The 21,728-nt window shown below is 57.6% G+C and overlaps 1 protein-coding gene across 6 annotated transcripts in view; it reads right to left on the bottom strand.

Annotated features, from left to right (window-relative positions):
• Positions 1–10,963, bottom strand: part of KLC4 (kinesin light chain 4) — a 56,004-nt gene extending 45,041 nt beyond the window's left edge. For 5 of the 6 annotated variants that reach the window (XM_075925927.1, XM_075925929.1, XM_075925930.1 and 2 more), the window contains exon 1: positions 10,807–10,963. The gene's annotated coding sequence lies outside the window, so the exon portion shown is untranslated. Of the gene's footprint in view, positions 1–300; positions 403–10,806 lie in introns of all 6 variants that reach the window. The other variant, XM_075925928.1, reaches the window with a different exon arrangement.
• Between the last annotated feature and the right edge of the window lie 10,765 nt (positions 10,964–21,728).

Below are 21,728 nucleotides of genomic sequence, written 5' to 3'. Positions count from 1 at the left end.
GTGCAGACAAAGCAGTGTTTGCAGAATGTGCTGAGCAGGCTGACAGACTAGGCTTCTCTCCTAGCAAGAGACAAAGGCCCAAGAGACCTGCTTCCTGGGGACAGGGCAGTGGGTGCTTTAGTGGAGGCTTTCCCACTAAGGAGTCTGTGGAAATCTGCTACCATAGCTCATCCCCAGAGGGGTGGGGCAGATGGATTCCCACTCCTCAAGAAGAGCAAGCTGCCTGGCAGCTGAACTGAGACTGGCAGGAAGACCAGGGCCTCCAATAGCTTTCTAGAAACTACTCTTGGCAGCACTCACAAGATCAGCTGGGCTGTGGCATCTAGGGGCTTCCTGAGGTGACGGTAGAGAGGAGAAGTGTTCAAGTCCTTCAGGCAGGGCATCCCTCAGGGTCAGGCAGACCTGAAAGCGAGAGGATCCCCTCTAGAACAGTGGTCTCCAACCTTTTTATACCCAAGATCACTTTTTAAGTCTCAGAACAGGCGAAGATCTACTGCCCCGCCCCTTCCTTGAAGCCCCACCTACATTACATGAGGAAATCTAATGTAAATGCACTGTGCAGGTGTGCAGTTCAGAGAGGGCTCAAGAGTGACTCGTGGAGTCCCTGAGATCTACCGGTAAATCGCGATCTACTGGTTGGTGACCACGGCTCTAGAATATACCACTCTCCTCACCACAATAAGAGCAGCCATCGCTTCGCCAGAAGGGAGTCAGGCGGTGGATGGCCTGTAGGAATCCCTCTCTCCAACCCCATTAGTTACATTACACACTGAGGGCATGTCTACACTGCCCACATCACAGCAGTGGCAGCACTGTAATGTGGGTAGTGCAGTCACTCCTTAGTGCCAGGAAGAGCTCTCTCAGGCTAGGTCTGCACTCATGGCTTCTTGCATGAGAAATATGCAAATGAGGCTAAGCATGGAATATGGCCAAGCCTCATTTGCATATCTAACGAGCCACCATTTTTTCAGAAGAGGCTCTTGCGCCAGAAGGAGCTGTCTATACTGCCCCTTCTTGCGCAAGAAAAACCTTCTTGCGCAATGCCGCTATGCTGATTATTTTCAGGAATAACAGCATTGTGCAAGAGGGGTTTTCTTGTGCAAGAAGGGGCAGTGTAGACAGCTCCTTCTGGCGCAAGAGCCTCTTCTGCAAAAACGGCAGCTCATTAGATATGCAAATGAGGCTCGGCGATATTCCACGCTTAGCCTCATTTGTGTATTTCTCGTGCAAGAAGGCACGAGTGTAGACATAGCCTCAGTGTTTAAAAAATGCCATCCCGAACGAGCGGAACTGGCACTTTTCAGCACTAAAACCATTACTGATTTTGCACACCCCTGAACGACTGAACTTTTAGTGCTGAAAGTGGCAGCGTAGACATAGATTGAGAAGCCAAAAGTCTGAGAGGACAGAAGAGGGAAGACCTGATAAGAAAATTTTTGCCTTATCCAGTAGCAAGAGACTGCGCTTCGGACTTGACAGCTTTCCAATGGGAGGTGGAGCAAACACACTGCCGCTGAGCTTGGAGCGGACACCCCTAGCTGGAAAGGGCAAAGCGCAAAGGACACTTTCTCAGTATGCCGTCCATCATATGCTCTGGGTTTCTCCATCAGGAGCTAGAGAATCACTAACCCACCACATTGTCTCTTCTCCCCAAACTAAACTCATCACCATCTCATCAACTACACAGGTCACGTGCTGTTTGTTCTCTCATCCTTTCCCCGGAGGGAGAAGCATGTGCAATGCAGTGTTTTGTTTAGGTACTGGGGAAGGAGACTGCTGGCCACTGATAGGTTTATGTGAGTGTTTATATTAGACAGGTCAAAGAAAGGTGCCTTGTACCTGGAGCAGAAAGTGGTGAGGTTTGTGCTGGTCCATAGTTCATGGAAGAGTTTGCTGTAGTCTGCAAGGGGGAGCCTCCTAGAGCCCAGGCTCCAACCCGAACCCAAACATCTAAGCCACAATTAAACAGCTCCTTAGCCCAATTCGGAGTCGGCTGGTATAGGTCACCTGTAGGTGTGTAACTGCAGTACAGACATCCCCTTAGCATCCAAAATGGGAAAGCTGGAAGGTGTGCTTATGTCTTTCCTGACCCTGAGGTATGTCCGCCTGTGTACGAGTTCCTAAGAAGACGGAGATGGGAAACCCGTTGCTTGGACATTTGAAAGCAGAGTAGCCACTGAACTAGAAAGCACCTAGTCAGAGCGGATAGATGACATCCAGAGATTCTAAGGCCAGGAGGGTCTTTCTTTTCCCCCTCGGTATCTGTGAGCTACAGGTTACTTCCTCAAATATTACAATACATGTGTTAGTCTTTAAAGTGCCATTGGACTCCTTGTTGTTGTGACTATCTAGTGACTAGTCTGACCTCCTGCACAAAACACGTCATAGGACTTCCCTGAATTTGTGTTTGAATTAGAGCACAGCTTTCAGAAAAAGCACCCAATCTTGATTTTAACATTACCAGTGACAGAGAAATCCATTACAACTATAGTTAAGTTGTTCTAATGCTTAATTAACCTCACATACAATTTTGCATCATATTTCCAGCCTGAGTTTGCCTGGCTTTTACTTCCAACTACTGGACCTTATTAGACCTTTGTATGCTAGACTGAAGAGCCCATTATCAATTTTTTGTTCATGAAACTACTTCTAAACTGATCAAATCATCCCTTTAGTTTTGCTTTGTTAAGCTACAAAGAATTAGCTCTTTCAATCTACTATTGAGGCATTTCTTTCAGTCCTTTAATCCATCTCACTGCTCTTTTTTGAGCACTGATTTATCATCATTATAATCATCTGAGTTGTAGACACTAGAGCTGGACACAGTACCCCCATTAGGGATATAAAATTCAGTTTAACTGGTGAGCAGTACATGTTTGCTACCAAAGTTTCAAGGAAAGTTAAACCATTGAATTGACAGAAGACACTGGTTAAGCACCTACCACCAGAGTTTGTTGATGTGCTAAGCTAGTTTTTGACAGCAGAAGCCTCTTCTACAGGTGGAGAAAGAATACTTTCTTATTTTGAGTTTATTCAACTAGTTTAGTTCAACAACCAGTCAGTTCCAAGTGGAGATCCCACTCAGGAAAGCAGGAAGGCTTGTTTTCCTCTTCCAATTTAATAATACAGTATTTGTGTGAGAGGATGAGCGCTAACAATTTTAAATTCTCAAAGTACCCATTGACTAAAACCGTTCAATGCACCCTGTACAAATAACGCTTCCTTACTTTTCAATAAAACATTTTATGATACACTTAGAAAAAATGTTTACACATCCAGCACACACACCCCCAGGTAGTTTTGCTTACTTAAATTAATATTAATTTAATACAGTACTAAGAGCTTTGTGCATTTATTTCATTCAAATTTTCATCTAAGTGTGAAACGAGTCACAAGACAAGATACTAATCTCGTAAATAAGAAATACATCATACACTATAGTAAACAAATGCAAAAATTAAAAAGCCTGATAAATGTAAGATAAGTTATATAATTGCTTATACATTAGCAAAAAAATAGAGTGTAAAGCCTGTTTAGTTCATGTTTTAATAGTTACAAATTAATAAGAACATCTCTTTAGGAAGATAAACGTATAAATGCAAAATAAGGTTACAACGGATGAATTAACTCAAGATTTCCTTCTTGTAAATGTAAATAATCAAAATTGGTGATTAAAATCAATCCAATGTGCAATTATAGTGGTAATATAGCCACCACCTCCTCGCACTTAATAGGCTCTAATAGTTCTGTGCCACCCGGAACTTTCAGGACATAGACTTGGATGCTGTGGGACTAGATCAGGCAATGGGTCAGGGACCCCTGAGTGCTCAGAGGCTATGGTGATGGGAGACATACCATGCGGGGAAGGAGGGGAGAGAGATAGTGGTCAGTCATCATTAACTTATTTACAAATGCCTATGTAAATTATCCCCTTTACTGCCTGCCCCAATATTTTGGAACCCAGCATATAGAAGGGGTTATGATACATGTTGCATTATTGCCAATGAAGGTAGGAAAATACTGAAATGGTTCTTGAGGAGGCAGCAGAGGGAGAGGGACTGGGACTACATTTTTTTTTTGTATAAAAGAGAGACCATGGATCCTAGTGACCAAGTCACAGGACAAGATGATTAGGGGATGGGGCAAAGGAAAGTCAATTCAGCTGTGCACCTCAGGAAACAGAAACTCACTAACATCCAATGAGAGAGAAAAATAACTGATTCATAGCGGAGACTAAGCTGCCTAGGATGAAAAGAAATACAGGACTATGTAGCACTTTAAAGACTAACAAGATAGTTTATTAGATGATGAGCTTTCGTGGGCCAGACCCACTTCCTCAGATCAAAAAAATATTTTTTGATCTGAGGAAGTGGGTCTGGCCCACTAAAGCTCATCATCTAATAAACCATCTTGTTAGTCTTTAAAGTGCTACATAGTCCTGTATTTTGCTTCAGCTACACCAGACTAACACAGCTACATTTCTATTACTATTCTAGGATGAAAAGGAGAGACTATGGCTTTTAAGATGCAAGATGAGGCTTTAAGTGTTTATTTTCAAAATAATTTAGATCTCATTTACCTGAGGGCCACCTGGTGAAAGAGTAGGATTGTGACATCACTAACATTGGGGAAGCAGAGAGTCTAACTGGTGGAAAGCAGGGATTCTCTTTTTCTGGCCATTTCAAATTATTTTTTTTTGTTAATACCGAAACACAATCACTTGGAATAAAAGGTCTCTTTGCACAAGATTCCCCACACCTCTAATTAAGTGGTGAGAGAGCTCTTCGACTACAGCTGAGCCCCTGCCCCCAGGGATTCTCCAGAAAAACAAGACCTGATACTCTGGACATTAAGGTAAAAGCAGAATTTTTTTTAAAAAATCCAGTTTTTTAGAAAGCAGACAGACCTTCAAGCTCTGCAATTGCCAGAGAAGCAAGAGAGTGTGGCATTGTCTCTTATGCTTTGTCCTGCAGCAGGGCCACAGAGACTGTCCAACATTCATCTGCCAGATAAGCAAACCCAGAGGAAAAAAAAAAAGAAACCCCTCATATCCCATCCAGTCCTTTACTGGAGGCCAATGCAGGGGTGTTCCTACTACACATTTACAAGGATTGTCAAGCCTAATTCAGAACCACCCAAGTGGAGGTTTCCAGTCTAACTCACAGCAAAAGCATGGCCAAGTACAGCCTTTGTTACAGGAAGGTATGGAGCCAGCCCTCCCTCCTTCCCCAGGATGTGACTCATCCCACCCTACACCAGAAAGGAATGGTACCTGACAGGCTTCGGCAGGAATCCAGGTATTAGCACTCATACACCCAGGGAAGCTGTAGAGACAGGAGAACTGCCGGATGCTGTTACAGACACAAAGAGGATAGCATCTGCTGCTGCTCTGACCTCCCTTCACACAGGCACCAGAGACAGTAGGCAGCTCAGCAACCAACCCCCTCTTACTGCAGTGGGCTGGGGAGGAGGTGTAGCCAAACTACAGAGAAACCATCAAGACTCCCCTGGGAGCACAAGAAGGCTGAACAGTGGTGGAAAAAACCACCAGCATGGCATGCCACGTCCCCACAGACTTCTGCCTCTATGAGGCAGTTGACATCCCAGCGAGCACAGCACAGCACCAAGGCCATGACCCAGAGGGCCCTGCCTTATGGTTATAACCAAAACTTCCTGTCTTGCTGTTCTAGTGGGATCCTAGGGACAGTACCTGGCCCACAGTGCTGATGCCACCTCCTCCTCCTTCCCCCAGCAGAGGACTAAAGATTTTCTGGGTTACAGCGAGAGGTTCAGTCAGCAATCCTGTTTGGAATTGCACTCGTCCACATGCTCAGCCTGAGCCCTGCCCCAGCCTCTCAGGACAAAAGTGGAGCTTAAGGAACTCTCAAATTAGGCAATAGCTCCCTCTGGCACTGCCGGGCTATTAGCTATTTGTGTAACAGTAGCGCTTACCACCCGACAGTAGCAGGTGCTCTATATGCGCAGCACAAGAGACAGACCCTGCCGAGAGTTCACAATCGAATAGACACGGGGGCCATGCACTCATTGCCAGGCTGACATCCACCATACTGCCAGGAAGCACACAGCATGGCTGGGAGGAGTTAGTTTTTGTTCCTGGCCACCCTGATCAAATATGTCCATCTGTATAAGAACACAAGGGAAGTGCTGCCATCTGAACACTCCGTAAAATGGCTCCCCAATCAGCGATCTCTCCCCCACCTCACTACTATAGTTACAAGCCCTGCAGACTCAGGGTCTGGTCCTATCCTATGCAATGTCCCTGGTGAACAGGGGAGGAGCCCAGCATAACACTCTCTTCGCCCTATTTCTGCAGGGTATCAATAAGAGATCATCATTCACCCTCTCCTGCTGAACGTTTGTTATAGCCACTTGTTTTCTCTGGTCTCCAAAGTGTGTTTTCACCATGATAGAACTAGCGTGTTTTTGCCTTCTCCCTGCAGAATCCCAGTACTGACCAGCTGCTACAGTTTTACCAGTGAGGGCAAACCAGGGCAGGGGTGCAGTGCTGAGTTTGCATCACAGTAAGAACTCCAGCATCTCAGCTCCACTAGGGCTCCACAGCAACATAACAAATAGGCCTTAGTTATCTCACTGTAAAACCCACTTTTTGTATCAGTGAAGATAACGCCTAACTAGACTATCAGATCCTCAGGACAGGGACTGACTGTACAGTGCACTGCACAACTGCTTCAACCCCCATCAAACACTTTCTCTCAGGACAGGCTCACCCACCCCTTAGCATTTTACCTTTTGTAAAAGGAAAATGCACACATGGGGTAAGGAATCTGCCTGGCCTTCTGGGGCTAGGAGCTTTACTCAAGCATTAAATTGGGCAGGTTTCCACTCAGTATGGAGAAGGAACACTTAGTAAACTCTTGGGACCAACTGGCTATGCAGCAGTTTGGCAGAAAAGGACCTGGGGATTCAGCTTCCTGAAGGAGGGTTCTAAAGAGTCTGGGGAAAGGCTGTTCTCAGTAGTGACGGATGGCAGAACAAGGAGCAATGGTCTCAAGATGCAGTGGAAAGGTCTAGGTTGGATATTAGGAAAAACTATTTCCCTAGGAGGGTGGGGAAGCACTGGGATTGGTCCCTAGGGAGGGGGTGAAATCTCCATCCCTAGAGGTGTTTAAGTCCTGGCTTGACAAAGCCCTGGCTAGGATGAATGAGTTGGGGCTGGTCCTGCTTTGGGCAGGGGGATGGACTCGATGACTCCTGAGGTCTCTTCCAACCCTAGGATTCTATGATTCTAATGTTTAAGGCAAATCTTATTACTGTGCCTGTGCCAAGAAAAACAAAACTTTCCTTGTTTAGGAGTAAATATGAACTCTGCCCTGCTTCTAAGGTAGCTCAAGTCCAGCCCTACCTGTCCCTTGCCCAGAGAGAGTTACAGCTGCTCCAGCAGGACACAGTGACTCTAGACTCTTGCTCTAGCAGGCACACCTGTCATATGAATTAAGGTTGCGTCACTGTGTGGATAGCAAACACCATTACTGTTAAAACCTAGGCTATTATGATATAAATGTTAGCAAGACAGAGGATACTCACCTACAATCAGTTCATACAAACTCTGAAATAGAGGTTTATATGTATAATATTTCCCAAACAAACTTAATACTACATGCCGGCTCCTCTTCAAACTTCAGACCAGGAACTGCATTCCAGTATGGATTGCCAACCATCACCTACCCCAGCTGCAGAGCATCCTCCAGTTCATCTGCCTATTACTAGCCAGATGTCAACACCTCACCTCCACACGCAGAGCAAACACCTCCATCATGCCTGTCTCAACTACCCACTGCATTAGAACAACACAATTTCACAACTCATTCTCCAGACATTACACAGAAACACCATTTGTGCAGTCCCCTTACAACTTTCCTATGCACCCTCCTAATGCAAGTGGGAGTTCTTACCTTCCGAAGAGAGATCATCTTCCACTAACCCTCTCTCTATGAATAGCATGCAGATCTGAACATCCTGCTCCTCAGAGCAGGCAGGTGCCTCGCCACAAAGGAGAGAAGGGAGTTAACATGGTCATAAAGCAGGTATTTTCATTTGCAATCAGTTGTTTCAAGAGCACATCTCACATTGTGTTTATGACCAAGGTTAACATATTATCAGAAAACACACAGCGTGGGGTGTTAGAAGCTAGACAGAGTGGGAGCATCCCGGTTAGACTTACGGCTACATGGCACCAGAGCTAAGGGCTGGGAAATGCTAAAGCCTGCAGTGTGATCTTCACAAGTTTGTGGAGATTTTCAGCCTCTCATCCCATCCCAACATTGGAAAAAGAAAAAAATCCACAAAAGTTTTATAAAAGGAAGCACCTCAGTACACAATTGATAGGATTAATTCTTCAAATGCAAACAGGCACACAAGGCCTAGTGCTGTGCCATACTCCTGCAGACTTTGTAGTGTCCACAATAGTATGTACTGGCTATCTCCAGTTAACTGGCAATCAATTAACTTCAATTCCAGTGCAGACAAACCCAATGAGGACAGTTCTTTCAGTCAGCAAACCTTACTCTGGCAGCTAAGTCCTATAGCTGCATCTCTCTCCCTAACCTCCCCCTCTCAAAAATGCTTCCTCAGCTATGGACCCATGCCCAGAATAGTCCTGACTACTTCTGTGCAGCTCCTCAGCAGGCCATCCATAGCCTGCAGCCTCTAGTTTCCTCAGTGTTGGCCATGTTCCCTCATCCCACTGCTGTGCAGGAGCACAGGCAGTAGACATGCACCTGTGGAAGGACAGCACAGGACATTTACTGAAGGGGGGGAGCAGTAGCTCAAGTGTGGGGAACATAACTAGGAAATATTCATTAAGCATGGCGAGGACAAAAATTGCACTCCCTGAAAGCTATCCATGGCTGGCTTCTAGCTAAGGCATTGCCATGCAGGACCCTGGAGGTGGGGTTAATATTGGGGCTCTCGGCACACAAGTTAGATTTGACGGACTGTCAGAGTTGAGTACTGTATGTTGATTGTTCCACTGTGTTGGGACCACGCTGCATTCCAATCAACTAAGTCTCTGTACAGACTCTGTACCCTAATTCTTTCCCCAGAAGAATCTAGGGTAAGGGAACAATGATGATTACCTTCCCGACAATGGAAGGAGCACTTGTAGTATGCAGACTAGAAGTGCTCTTCAATCAAACAAGGAAGACCAACTGATGTACATTTTCTGCTATTATTATTGTTAGTTTGACAAATAAGACTACATACAGTGAGAGAGAGTGCAGGTCACCACACTCCAACAGCAGCGGAACGCTCTGCTCCAGCTTGAATTCCGGACTTTGCCTCCTACCCAGACGTGAACACTCATCATGGATTTTCATACCCAGCTCTGCCGTCCCTGATAATTAAGGCCCCTGATAAGCCACACAAAAAGCAGGACAAGTGAAGGGCTTGATTACCTCCTGCCTTTGCCAGACCCGCTTTGCCATCATAGCACAGCACTAGCCAAGTGCTCCCTGAAGTAGGCTGTGCAGAAAGACCCTGTGCTTTAGAGCAGGTAGCCCTGGATGCGTCATCACAAGCCACTGACTAACATGGTTCTGCCACATACCAAGGGCAAGCAGACATCTGGTTACTGAAGTTGGACTTTGTCCTTAACTGGACAGATTTCTCCCTACAACACTCATTCTGCTCAGGTCAAACTTTGAGGTGCTGGGTATGGAAGAGACCGGAGTGGTCCCCTCTCATCCATCCCCAGGATCTGGAGAGCTGGGTCCAGCCTAGTTCTAAATAGGCCAGGCAGTAGCGCTCCCTCTCCCCGAGGGTCTTCATGCACTGGTGCCCCTGACTGCTAGGAAGCCGCCCCTCACGGTCACATCTGCCCCAGCCGCGGCCCCGTTTGCCCCGAAGCGAGCGACGTGCCCGAGGTCAGGCAACAGGCCAGTGGCAAGGCCAGAGCAGCGCCTGCCCCAGCGATGGCAGCACCGGGCTCTGGACCACGCACCCGACCGACCCTCACCCGCTGGCCACGGCTACGGGGGGGCACTGCCCACAGGCACCCCCCCCTCACCGGGCAAGCCGGGGCCCCAAGGGGAGATTCCCTCACCCCCCCCCCCCCCCCCGGTGACTGCAGGGGCGGCGAGGGGACCCCGCTCAGCAATTAGCACTGGGACGGGGGCCCAGGGGGAGGCGCCCCCCCCCTGCGCGCTGCCCCCCCCGCGCAATTACCGCCCCCCCCGCGCGCTGCCCCCCCCGCGCCCATTACCGCCCCCCCCCGCGCCCATTACCGCCCCCCCCCGCGCGCTGCCCCCCCCCGCGCACATTACCGCCCCCCCTGCGCGCTGCCCCCCCCGCGCACATTACCGCCCCCCCTGCGCGCTGCCCCCCCCGCGCCCATTACCGCCCCCCCTGCGCGCTGCCCCCCCCCGCGCCCATTACCGCCCCCCCTGCGCGCTGCCCCCCCGCGCAATTACCGCCCCCTGCGCTGCCCCCCCCCGCGCACATTACCGCCCCCCCCTGCGCGCTGCCCCCCCCGCGCAATTACCGCCCCCTGCGCGCTGCCCCCCCGCGCAATTACCGCCCCCCTGCGCGCTGCCCCCCCCGCGCAATTACCGCCCCCTGCGCGCTGCCCCCCCCGCGCAATTACCCGCCCCCCCCGCGCGCTGCCCCCCCCCCGCGCCCATTACCGCCCCCCCCCCCCCGCGCGCTGCCCCCCCCCCGCGCCCATTACCGCCCCCCCCCCGCGCGCTGCCCCCCCAGCTGTGCCCGGGCCAGGCGCCCCACACTCAGCGCTGCTGCCCCCCCCGCCAGACAGGCGGGCGCCTCACTCACCCCTCAGGCGGCGGGGCCGCTGGCGCGGGCACCCCCCGTCCCCTCAGCGCGGCCGGCCCCGGCCCCTTTAAATCCAGCTTCGGCTGCCTCAGCCCGGCAGCCGCTTCCCACAATGCCCCGCGCGGGGAGGCGCAGGCTGAGCAGTGGGGCACGTGACTCAGCAAACCGCCCCCGCCCCGCGCCCGCGCTGACAGGCCTTCGGGCGCGTGAGGGGCTGGGCTTGTCCGTTGGAGGCGCGCGCCGGCTGCGCTGTTGGCTCTGGGTCCGGGCGCGCGCGCGCGCGGCGTGGTGCAGAGCCGCTCCCTTGCGGGCGGGTGGCGCGCGCCCCTGGCTTGCAGCGCTGGGAGCCAGGCCAGGGCCAGCTGGGCAGCCCGCCCCCAGGGGCCGTGTCAGGCCAACCTGCCTGTGCTGGGCACCCCTCCCCCCAGCCAGCAGCACCCCTGGGCCCGGCCCCTGGCCGCGGGAAATGCATCTGGTCGAACACGCTTGCAAAGCCCCGCTGGCTATTTGAAAACCCCATTTCACTCTGTGGCTAAGGGAGTGCAATAAGGGAGTGCCTAAGGGAGTGCCCCCTGGGATGCATAAGCAAGGGCCAGCAAGTGAAGAGGTGGCACGACGTCCATGCTCAGCACTGGCGGGCCCAATTACCGTAGGGGTCTGGCATCCGCGCGCCAAAACGAATGCTGTTGACAGACCGGAGAAGTTCTGAAAAGGAGCGAATAAGATGAAGTCTGGAAAACTTGCCTTCCAAAGAGAGACTAAGGAAATGCAATCTATGTAGTTCATTCAAAAGAGGATTGTTCCCAGTCTATGAGTACCTACATGGCTAAGAGATTTCTTATCATTCAGACCGGGGGGGCCCAGTTCCAATGATGACGTCACGCCATTGAGGGCTATGGAGGCGGGGGCGCCCATCGCACATTCCGCCTAGGGCTCCAGATGCCGTCAGCTCTCCACGAGCCGCTCCTGATTCAGACTAGAAATAAGATGTACGTTTTAGACTGTGAGAATGACTAACCATTGAACAGCTTACCTAGGACTATGGAGGTTTCTTTGTGACTTGGAGTCTGTAAATAAAACCTGGATCTCTTTCTAAATGGCTATAGCCCAGCCAGAAACGACAGGCTTGATCCTGGAATTGTTGGCTGTGTCTAGACTGGCCAGTTTTTCCGGAAAATTAGCCGCTTTTCCGGAAAAGCTTGCCAGCTGTCTACACTGGCCGCTTAAATTTCCACAAAAGCACTGACTTCCTACTGTAAGAAATCAGTGCTTTTTGCGGAAATACTATGCTGCTCCCGTTCGGGCAAAAGTCCCTTTTGCGCAAAAGGGCCAGTGTAGACAGCTGAGATTTGTTTTCTGCAAAAAAGCCCTGATCGCGAAAATGGCGATCGGGGCTTTTTTGCGGAAAAGTGCGTCTAGATTGGCCACGGATGCTTTTCTGCAAAAAGTGCTTTTGCAGAAAAGTGTCCGTGCCAATCTAGACGCGCTTTTCCGAAAATGCTTTTAACAGAAATCTTTTCCGTTAGAAGCATTTCTGGAAAATCATGCCAGTCTAGACATAGCCACTGTGGGATTCTCCAGTCCACGTTCAGGAGGTCAGATGAGAGGATCATAATGGTCCCTTCTGGTGCTCAGGCAACCTGCCCAATTTCCCTTACCAACCACACTCAGTACTAAGAAAACCTGGCCCTACTCAACCTTGCCAGACATACCCAGCCAAATTCTACTCACCAAGCAAGCTCATTCTGTGTTCTGGTAATGTAAACCAGTTCCCCTTGGCTTGGTTCCACCTACACTCCCCTCAGGAGCAACACCTGACTCAGACTCCAGCACAGTTATGCCCATTCCACGGCTGGCCTCCACAATAGCAAACTGACACGCAGCCCAAGTCAACAATACCCGACAATAACAAGACCCAGATAAACAAGACTATCTGTCCCAATAGCAGGACAAATACCAGTTAGGGAAATTAGAGAGGGTGTCACTCCAAGGTCAAGTTTGACTCCCAATGTGCACTTAACGAAGGGAGTCAAGCAGTTTATTCTGTATGAAAAGTACAGCATTTCCTCCTCAGACGACAGCAGCTATTCTTGGGGGGGGGGGGGGACTGGGAGAGAATTTGGGTGCAGGAGGGGGTTCTGACCTGGAGCAGGAGTCAGAGGGGTGCACATCTGGGAGGGAGTTTGGGTGCAGGAGGGGGTTCTGACCTGGAGCAGGAGTCAGAGGGGTGCACATCTGGGAAGGAGTCTGGGTGCAGGTGGGGGTTGTGGTCTGGAGCAGGGGGTTGGTTTGTGGAAGAGGGTGCCAAGTGCAGATTCTGGCCCTGGCGGCTCCAGTCTGGCAGTGCAGTGGGGCATTCAGGCAGGAAGGCTTCTTGCATGTCATGGTGGCCCCATGTCTCTTCAAACTGCGGGCTGCTGTACTGCTTGGGCAAAGGCGCCTCTGCACCAGAGGTGACAGTAAGAGGGTGCGCCCTGGTGCGCAGCTCTGTCTGAGCTGCGGCAAAAACCAACGGAGCTGGCAGGGACCCAAGTTGCAAGAGGACATTACCTATAAGAAATATTATGCTTTCACCACGGCTCTGCACGCTTCTTGGGGCAGGGAAGCAGTGGGTCTCCACACGCTGCCTGTGCCCACAAGCATTCCCCCACATCTCCCATTGCTTGGTTTCCAGCCAATGGGAGCCCTGAGGAAGGTGCGGGGGAGGGTGCTCCATCCCCCAGGCGGCATGCAGAGACATGCTTGTCCCAGCAGCTGGTTGTGGTGTTTCCAAAAGGAGCATAGCCAGGGCCGCTGTGAACACACAGTGTACCTGAGAGCCCTGGTGGCTACAGGACACTCCTGTGGCCCTGGCCCAAAGGGTTATGGCAGGCTGGGGGGAAATGTTTGGCAGGCTGGATCCAGCCTGCGGGCCATATATTCCCCACCCCTGGCCTATAGACAGGTTCAGAGCATTAGCTCAGGTAACTCTTACGGTAAGAGGTGAATCGATCACCCCCTTGCTGTGCAGCAGTTCTGCAATAGTTCTGTGGGTTGTGTCAAAGTCAGACACAGGACTCACAAATGTGTCAGACCGCTCTGTTTATTAGCCAAGCTGCTCTGCTAATACACCCAGAAAATGTGAGTGCCGTACAAGACTCAAACCCCTCGATTTATACAGACAAAAGAAAGCAAAATTAACATGATCCAAAAAGGAGGCAAAACTCACATGATTAGCATGAGACTAATCAAGTATCTTCATTTCCATATCAAGCCTCAGCAATCTCCTGTCCATATCTCCGTGGTTATCTCAATTACTTTCTGCCTAACACCTAATGTTCCTTTTCCTGTTATCCCAGACACACTTGGTTTCCCTCTGATCCATCCTGCATTCCTACAAACAACATTAACATAATCTTCTCTTTCCTGTAAAGGGACAAACAGTATTCCTTGAACTTAATCTATTATTACAGTATAATTCATCTTTCTACTTTCACAGCTGAAATAGCTCCATGAACAGAAGAGCAGCCATACTGGGTCAGATTGTCCTTGTCCATGTTTGTTGACCTCCCTCTAAGAATTGTAATTCCCTTGCGGTCTCTTCCCCACCATAGCGTCTACCTCTACATGTCTGATCATTCTGTTCTTTACCAGTTTCAACTAGGGACGTCAAAAGTTGGTCAAAAATCTTAGTGGTTCCACACGTTGCAGTATACAGAGTAAATGAGCTTCATAGTGCAGAGTCTGCTGCGAGTCTTCTGGGAGCGGGGCAGCAGCCACTGCTGGGACCTGGCACGTGCCGGGGCGGCAGACGGCTCCCCAGCGTTTAACTGATAACATTATCCGATAAGCATCAGCTTCTCGGTTAGCCAGTTAATCTCTAACATCCCTAGTTTCACCAGTTGGTCTGGTGCTGAAGGCTGTAGTTGCCAGGGTCGCCTCGGGAGCCCCTTTTCAAAACTGACATTACATCAGCTGTCGTCAAGCCAGCGGGTGCAGTTGATTTACCTGACAGGTTACCCCCCAGTCAGTGGTTTTGCAGTCTCCTCTGGTAGTTCCTGCAGAACTCTGGCGAATCCCCTCTGGTCTGGATGACTTGTGACTGTTTATCGATTTCTTCCAGAGCCACCTCCATCCGGGACAATGCCCTCCATTTGCCACCTCAAAAGAATGGCTCCGGTGTAGGAAGACCCCCCATGTCCCCTGCAGGGAAGACTTCAGCCCTTCGCCTCCCCGCGGGATAGCCACGGCCCTGAGCTAGCACTGCTGCATTCTTCCACTGGTGGGGGCGAATTGGGCCAAATGGGTAGAGCCGGGAATCAGGACTGGGCACAAGGTAAGCAGGCTTTGCCCGCCCCCGTGTGGGTAGGGGCAGGCAGGCTGGAGTCAGGCCTGCAAGAGACAGCTATTGGACGGGTGCCTGGGCTGGGAGAGGAAGGGGGCAGCAGTTCCAGCATGGGCTGACCCTGCGCTCCAGGCTTCAGTCCCTGGAGTGGTGAGGCAGGTGGGGTGCGGGGGAACCTGGGGGCCTGGTTCCCTGGCTGGCTCAGTGGGGGAGGTGAGGAGTCAGGAAGGATGCCCAGGTTCTGCAGCAGGGGAAAAGGGGGTCAGGACTGGGTTCCGGGGTGTGTGTAAGGATGCCAGGATTGCGGGGGGGCAGTTCAGAACAAGGGTAGGGGCAGGTCAGATGCCAGTGTTCGGGGGGAGTTCAGAACTGGGTCAGGGAGGAGGATGCTGGGGTTACGGGGGGGAGGGAGGGTTCAGAACTAGGATGGGGGGGGTCAGACGCCGGAGTTCCGGGGGGGGTTCAGAACTAGGACGGGGGGGGGCGGACTCCGGGATTCCAGGGGTTCAGAACTAGGATGGGGGGGGTCAGACGCCGGGGGGAAGGGGGGTCGGAACTAGGACGGGGGGGTCAGACGCCGGGGAGGAGGGGGGGGTCGGAACTAGGACGGGGGGGTCAGACGCCGGGGGGGAGGGGGGGGTCGGAACTAGGACGGGGGGGTCAGACGCCGGGGGGGAGGGGGGGGTCGGAACTAGGACGGGGGGGTCAGACGCCGGGGTTCCGGGGAGGGGGGGTCAGAACTAGGACGGGGGGGGGGGTCAGACGCCGGGGTTCCGGGGAGGGGGGGTCAGAACTAGGACGGGGGGGGTCAGACGCCGGGGTTCCGGGGAGGGGGGGTCAGAACTAGGACGGGGGGGGGGTCAGACGCCGGGGTTCCGGGGAGGGGGAGTCAGAACTAGGACGGGGGGGGGCGGACTCCGGGATTCCAGGGGTTCAGAACTAGGATGGGGGGGGGCAGACGCCGGGGGTAAGGGGGGTCGGAACTAGGACGGGGGGGTCAGACGCCGGGGAGGAGGGGGGGGTCGGAACTAGGACGGGGGGGTCAGACGCCGGGGGGGAGGGGAGGGTCGGAACTAGGACGGGGGGGTCAGACGCCGGGGTTCCGGGGAGGGGGGGTCAGAACTAGGACGGGGGGGGGGTCAGACGCCGGGGTTCCGGGGAGGGGGGGTCAGAACTAGGACGGGGGGGGGTCAGACGCCGGGGTTCCGGGGAGGGGGGGTCAGAACTAGGACGGGGGGGGGGTCAGACGCCGGGGTTCCGGGGAGGGGGGGTCAGAACTAGGACGGGGGGGGTCAGACGCCGGGGTTCCGGGGAGGGGGGGTCAGAACTAGGACGGGGGGGGGGTCAGACGCCGGGGTTCCGGGGAGGGGGGGTCAGAACTAGGACGGCGGGGGGTCAGACGCCGGAGTTCCGGGGAGGGGGGGTCAGAACTAGGACGGGGGGGGGTCAGACGCCGGGGTTCCGGGGAGGGGGGGTCAGAACTAGGACGGGGGGGGGGTCAGACGCCGGGGTTCCGGGGAGGGGGGGTCAGAACTAGGACGGGGGGGGGGTCAGACGCCGGGGTTCCGGGGAGGGGGGGTCAGAACTAGGACGGGGGGGGGTCAGACGCCGGGGTTCCGGGGAGGGGGGGTCAGAACTAGGACGGGGGGGGGGTCAGACGCCGGGGTTCCGGGGAGGGGGGGTCAGAACTAGGACGGGGGGGGGTCAGACGCCGGGGTTCCGGGGAGGGGGGGTCAGAACTAGGACGGGGGGGGGTCAGACGCCGGGGTTCCGGGGAGGGGGGGTCAGAACTAGGACGGGGGGGGGGTCAGACGCCGGGGTTCCGGGGAGGGGGGGTCAGAACTAGGACGGGGGGGGGGTCAGACGCCGGGGTTCCGGGGAGGGGGGGTCAGAACTAGGACGGGGGGGGGGGTCAGACGCCGGGGTTCCGGGGAGGGGGGGTCAGAACTAGGACGGGGGGGGGGTCAGACGCCGGGGTTCCGGGGAGGGGGGGTCAGAACTAGGACGGGGGGGGGGTCAGACGCCGGGGTTCCGGGGAGGGGGGGTCAGAACTAGGACGGGGGGGGGGTCAGACGCCGGGGTTCCGGGGAGGGGGGGTCAGAACTAGGACGGGGGGGGGTCAGACGCCGGGGTTCCGGGGAGGGGGGGTCAGAACTAGGACGGGGGGGGGGTCAGACGCCGGGGTTCCGGGGAGGGGGGGTCAGAACTAGGACGGGGGGGGGGGTCAGACGCCGGGGTTCCGGGGAGGGGGGGTCAGAACTAGGACGGGGGGGGGTCAGACGCCGGGGTTCCGGGGAGGGGGGGTCAGAACTAGGACGGGGGGGGGTCAGACGCCGGGGTTCCGGGGAGGGGGGGTCAGAACTAGGACGGGGGGGGGTCAGACGCCGGGGTTCCGGGGAGGGGGGGTCAGAACTAGGACGGGGGGGGTCAGACGCCGGGGTTCCGGGGAGGGGGGGTCAGAACTAGGACGGGGGGGGGGTCAGACGCCGGGGTTCCGGGGAGGGGGGGTCAGAACTAGTCCGGGGGGGGGGTCAGACGCCGGGGTTCCGGGGAGGGGGGGTCAGAACTAGGACGGGGGGGGGGTCAGACGCCGGGGTTCCGGGGAGGGGGGGTCAGAACTAGGACGGGGGGGGGGTCAGACGCCGGGGTTCCGGGGAGGGGGGGTCAGAACTAGGACGGGGGCGGGGGGGGGTCAGACGCCGGGGTTCCGGGGAGGGGGGGTCAGAACTAGGACGGGGGGGGGGTCAGACGCCGGGGTTCCGGGGAGGGGGGGTCAGAACTAGGACGGGGGGGGGGTCAGACGCCGGGGTTCCGGGGAGGGGGGGTCAGAACTAGGACGGGGGGGGTCAGACGCCGGGGTTCCGGGGAGGGGGGGTCAGAACTAGGACGGGGGGGGGTCAGACGCCGGGGTTCCGGGGAGGGGGGGTCAGAACTAGGACGGGGGGGGTCAGACGCCGGGGTTCCGGGGAGGGGGGGTCAGAACTAGGACGGGGGGGGGTCAGACGCCGGGGTTCCGGGGAGGGGGGGTCAGAGCTAGGACGGGGGGGGGTCAGACGCCGGGGTTCCGGGGAGGGGGGGTCAGAACTAGGACGGGGGGGGGGTCAGACGCCGGGGTTCCGGGGAGGGGGGTCAGAACTAGGACGGGGGGGGGGTCAGACGCCGGGGTTCCGGGGAGGGGGGGTCAGAACTAGGACGGGGGGGGGTCAGACGCCGGGGTTCCGGGGAGGGGGGGTCAGAACTAGGACGGGGGGGGGTCAGACGCCGGGGTTCCGGGGAGGGGGGGTCAGAACTAGGACGGGGGGGGGGTCAGACGCCGGGGTTCCGGGGAGGGGGGGTCAGAACTAGGACGGGGGGGGGGTCAGACGCCGGGGTTCCGGGGAGGGGGGGTCAGAACTAGGACGGGGGGGGGTCAGACGCCGGGGTTCCGGGGAGGGGGGGTCAGAACTAGGACGGGGGGGGGTCAGACGCCGGGGTTCCGGGGAGGGGGGGTCAGAACTAGGACGGGGGGGGGTCAGACGCCGGGGTTCCGGGGAGGGGGGGTCAGAACTAGGACGGGGGGGGTCAGACGCCGGGGTTCCGGGGAGGGGGGGTCAGAACTAGTCCGGGGGGGGGGTCAGACGCCGGGGTTCCGGGGAGGGGGGGTCAGAACTAGGACGGGGGGGGGGTCAGACGCCGGGGTTCCGGGGAGGGGGGGTCAGAACTAGGACGGGGGGGGGTCAGACGCCGGGGTTCCGGGGAGGGGCGGTCAGAACTAGGATGGGGGCGGGGGGGGGTCAGACGCCGGGGTTCCGGGGAGGGGGGGTCAGAACTAGGACGGGGGGGGGGTCAGACGCCGGGGTTCCGGGGAGGGGGGGTCAGAACTAGGACGGGGGGGGGTCAGACGCCGGGGTTCCGGGGAGGGGGGGTCAGAACTAGGACGGGGGGGGGTCAGACGCCGGGGTTCCGGGGAGGGGGGGTCAGAACTAGGACGGGGGGGGTCAGACGCCGGGGTTCCGGGTTGGGGGGGTCAGAACTAGGACGGGGGGGGGTCAGACGCCGGGGTTCCGGGGAGGGGGGGTCAGAACTAGGACGGGGGGGGTCAGACGCCGGGGTTCCGGGGAGGGGGGGTCAGAACTAGGACGGGGGGGGGTCAGACGCCGGGGTTCCGGGGAGGGGGGGTCAGAGCTAGGACGGGGGGGGGTCAGACGCCGGGGTTCCGGGGAGGGGGGGTCAGAACTAGGACGGGGGGGGGGTCAGACGCCGGGGTTCCGGGGAGGGGGGTCAGAACTAGGACGGGGGGGGGGTCAGACGCCGGGGTTCCGGGGAGGGGGGGTCAGAACTAGGACGGGGGGGGGTCAGACGCCGGGGTTCCGGGGAGGGGGGGTCAGAACTAGGACGGGGGGGGTCAGACGCCGGGGTTCCGGGGAGGGGGGGGTCAGAACTAGGACGGGGGGGGGTCAGACGCCGGGGTTCCGGGGAGGGGGGGTCAGAACTAGGACGGGGGGGGTCAGACGCCGGGGTTCCGGGGAGGGGGGGTCAGAACTAGGACGGGGGGGGTCAGACGCCGGGGTTCCGGGGAGGGGGGGTCAGAGCTAGGACGGGGGGGGGTCAGACGCCGGGGTTCCGGGGAGGGGGGGTCAGAACTAGGACGGGGGGGGGGTCAGACGCCGGGGTTCCGGGGAGGGGGGTCAGAACTAGGACGGGGGGGGGGTCAGACGCCGGGGTTCCGGGGAGGGGGGGTCAGAACTAGGACGGGGGGGGGTCAGACGCCGGGGTTCCGGGGAGGGGGGGTCAGAACTAGGACGGGGGGGGTCAGACGCCGGGGTTCCGGGGAGGGGGGGGTCAGAACTAGGACGGGGGGGGGTCAGACGCCGGGGTTCCGGGGAGGGGGGGTCAGAACTAGGACGGGGGGGGTCAGACGCCGGGGTTCCGGGGAGGGGGGGTCAGAACTAGGACGGGGGGGGTCAGACGCCGGGGTTCCGGGGAGGGGGGGTCAGAACTAGGACGGGGGGGGGGTCAGACGCCGGGGTTCCGGGGAGGGGGGGTCAGAACTAGGACGGGGGGGGGGTCAGACGCCGGGGTTCCGGGGAGGGGGGGTCAGAACTAGGACGGGGGGGGGGGTCAGACGCCGGGGTTCCGGGGAGGGGGGGTCAGAACTAGGACGGGGGGGGGGTCAGACGCCGGGGTTCCGGGGAGGGGGGGTCAGAACTAGGACGGGGGGGGGGGGTCAGACGCCGGGGTTCCGGGGAGGGGGGGTCAGAACTAGGACGGGGGGGGGGTCAGACGCCGGGGTTCCGGGGAGGGGGGGTCAGAACTAGGACGGGGGGGGGTCAGACGCCGGGGTTCCGGGGAGGGGGGGTCAGAACTAGGACGGGGGGGGGTCAGACGCCGGGGTTCCGGGGAGGGGGGGTCAGAACTAGGACGGGGGGGGGTCAGACGCCGGGGTTCCGGGGAGGGGGGGTCAGAACTAGGACGGGGGGGGGTCAGACGCCGGGGTTCCGGGGAGGGGGGGTCAGAACTAGGACGGGGGGGGTCAGACGCCGGGGTTCCGGGGAGGGGGGGTCAGAACTAGGACGGGGGGGGGTCAGACGCCGGGGTTCCGGGGAGGGGGGGTCAGAGCTAGGACGGGGGGGGGTCAGACGCCGGGGTTCCGGGGAGGGGGGGTCAGAACTAGGACGGGGGGGGGGGTCAGACGCCGGGGTTCCGGGGAGGGGGGGTCAGAACTAGGACGGGGGGGGTCAGACGCCGGGGTTCCGGGGAGGGGGGGGGTCAGAACTAGGACGGGGGGGGGTCAGACGCCGGGGTTCCGGGGAGGGGGGGTCAGAGCTAGGACGGGGGGGGGTCAGACGCCGGGGTTCCGGGGAGGGGGGGTCAGAACTAGGACGGGGGGGGGGTCAGACGCCGGGGTTCCGGGGAGGGGGGGTCAGAACTAGGACGGGGGGGGGGTCAGACGCCGGGGTTCCGGGGAGGGGGGGTCAGAACTAGGACGGGGGGGGGTCAGACGCCGGGGTTCCGGGGAGGGGGGTCAGAACTAGGACGGGGGGGGGTCAGACGCCGGGGTTCCGGGGAGGGGGGGTCAGAACTAGGACGGGGGGGGGGTCAGACGCCGGGGTTCCGGGGAGGGGGGGTCAGAACTAGGACGGGGGGGGTCAGACGCCGGGGTTCCGGGGAGGGGGGGTCAGAACTAGGACGGGGGGGGGGTCAGACGCCGGGGTTCCGGGGAGGGGGGGTCAGAGCTAGGACGGGGGGGGGGTCAGACGCCGGGGTTCCGGGGAGGGGGGGTCAGAACTAGGACGGGGGGGGGGTCAGACGCCGGGGTTCCGGGGAGGGGGGGTCAGAACTAGGACGGGGGGGGGGTCAGACGCCGGGGTTCCGGGGAGGGGGGTCAGAACTAGGACGGGGGGGGGGGGTCAGACGCCGGGGTTCCGGGGAGGGGGGGTCAGAACTAGGACGGGGGGGGGGTCAGACGCCGGGGTTCCGGGGAGGGGGGTCAGAACTAGGACGGGGGGGGGGGGTCAGACGCCGGGGTTCCGGGGAGGGGGGTCAGAACTAGGACGGGGGGGGGTCAGACGCCGGGGTTCCGGGGGGTCCGGCAGGCGGAGGAGGGAGCGATTCGCTG

The sequence above is a fragment of the Pelodiscus sinensis genome, chromosome 3, assembly GCF_049634645.1.
Source record: "Pelodiscus sinensis isolate JC-2024 chromosome 3, ASM4963464v1, whole genome shotgun sequence".
Classification (NCBI taxonomy): Eukaryota; Metazoa; Chordata; order Testudines; family Trionychidae; genus Pelodiscus; species Pelodiscus sinensis.
The sequence above is the reverse complement of the archived record's forward strand: the minus strand, read 5'-3'. Positions and strand labels throughout refer to the sequence as shown.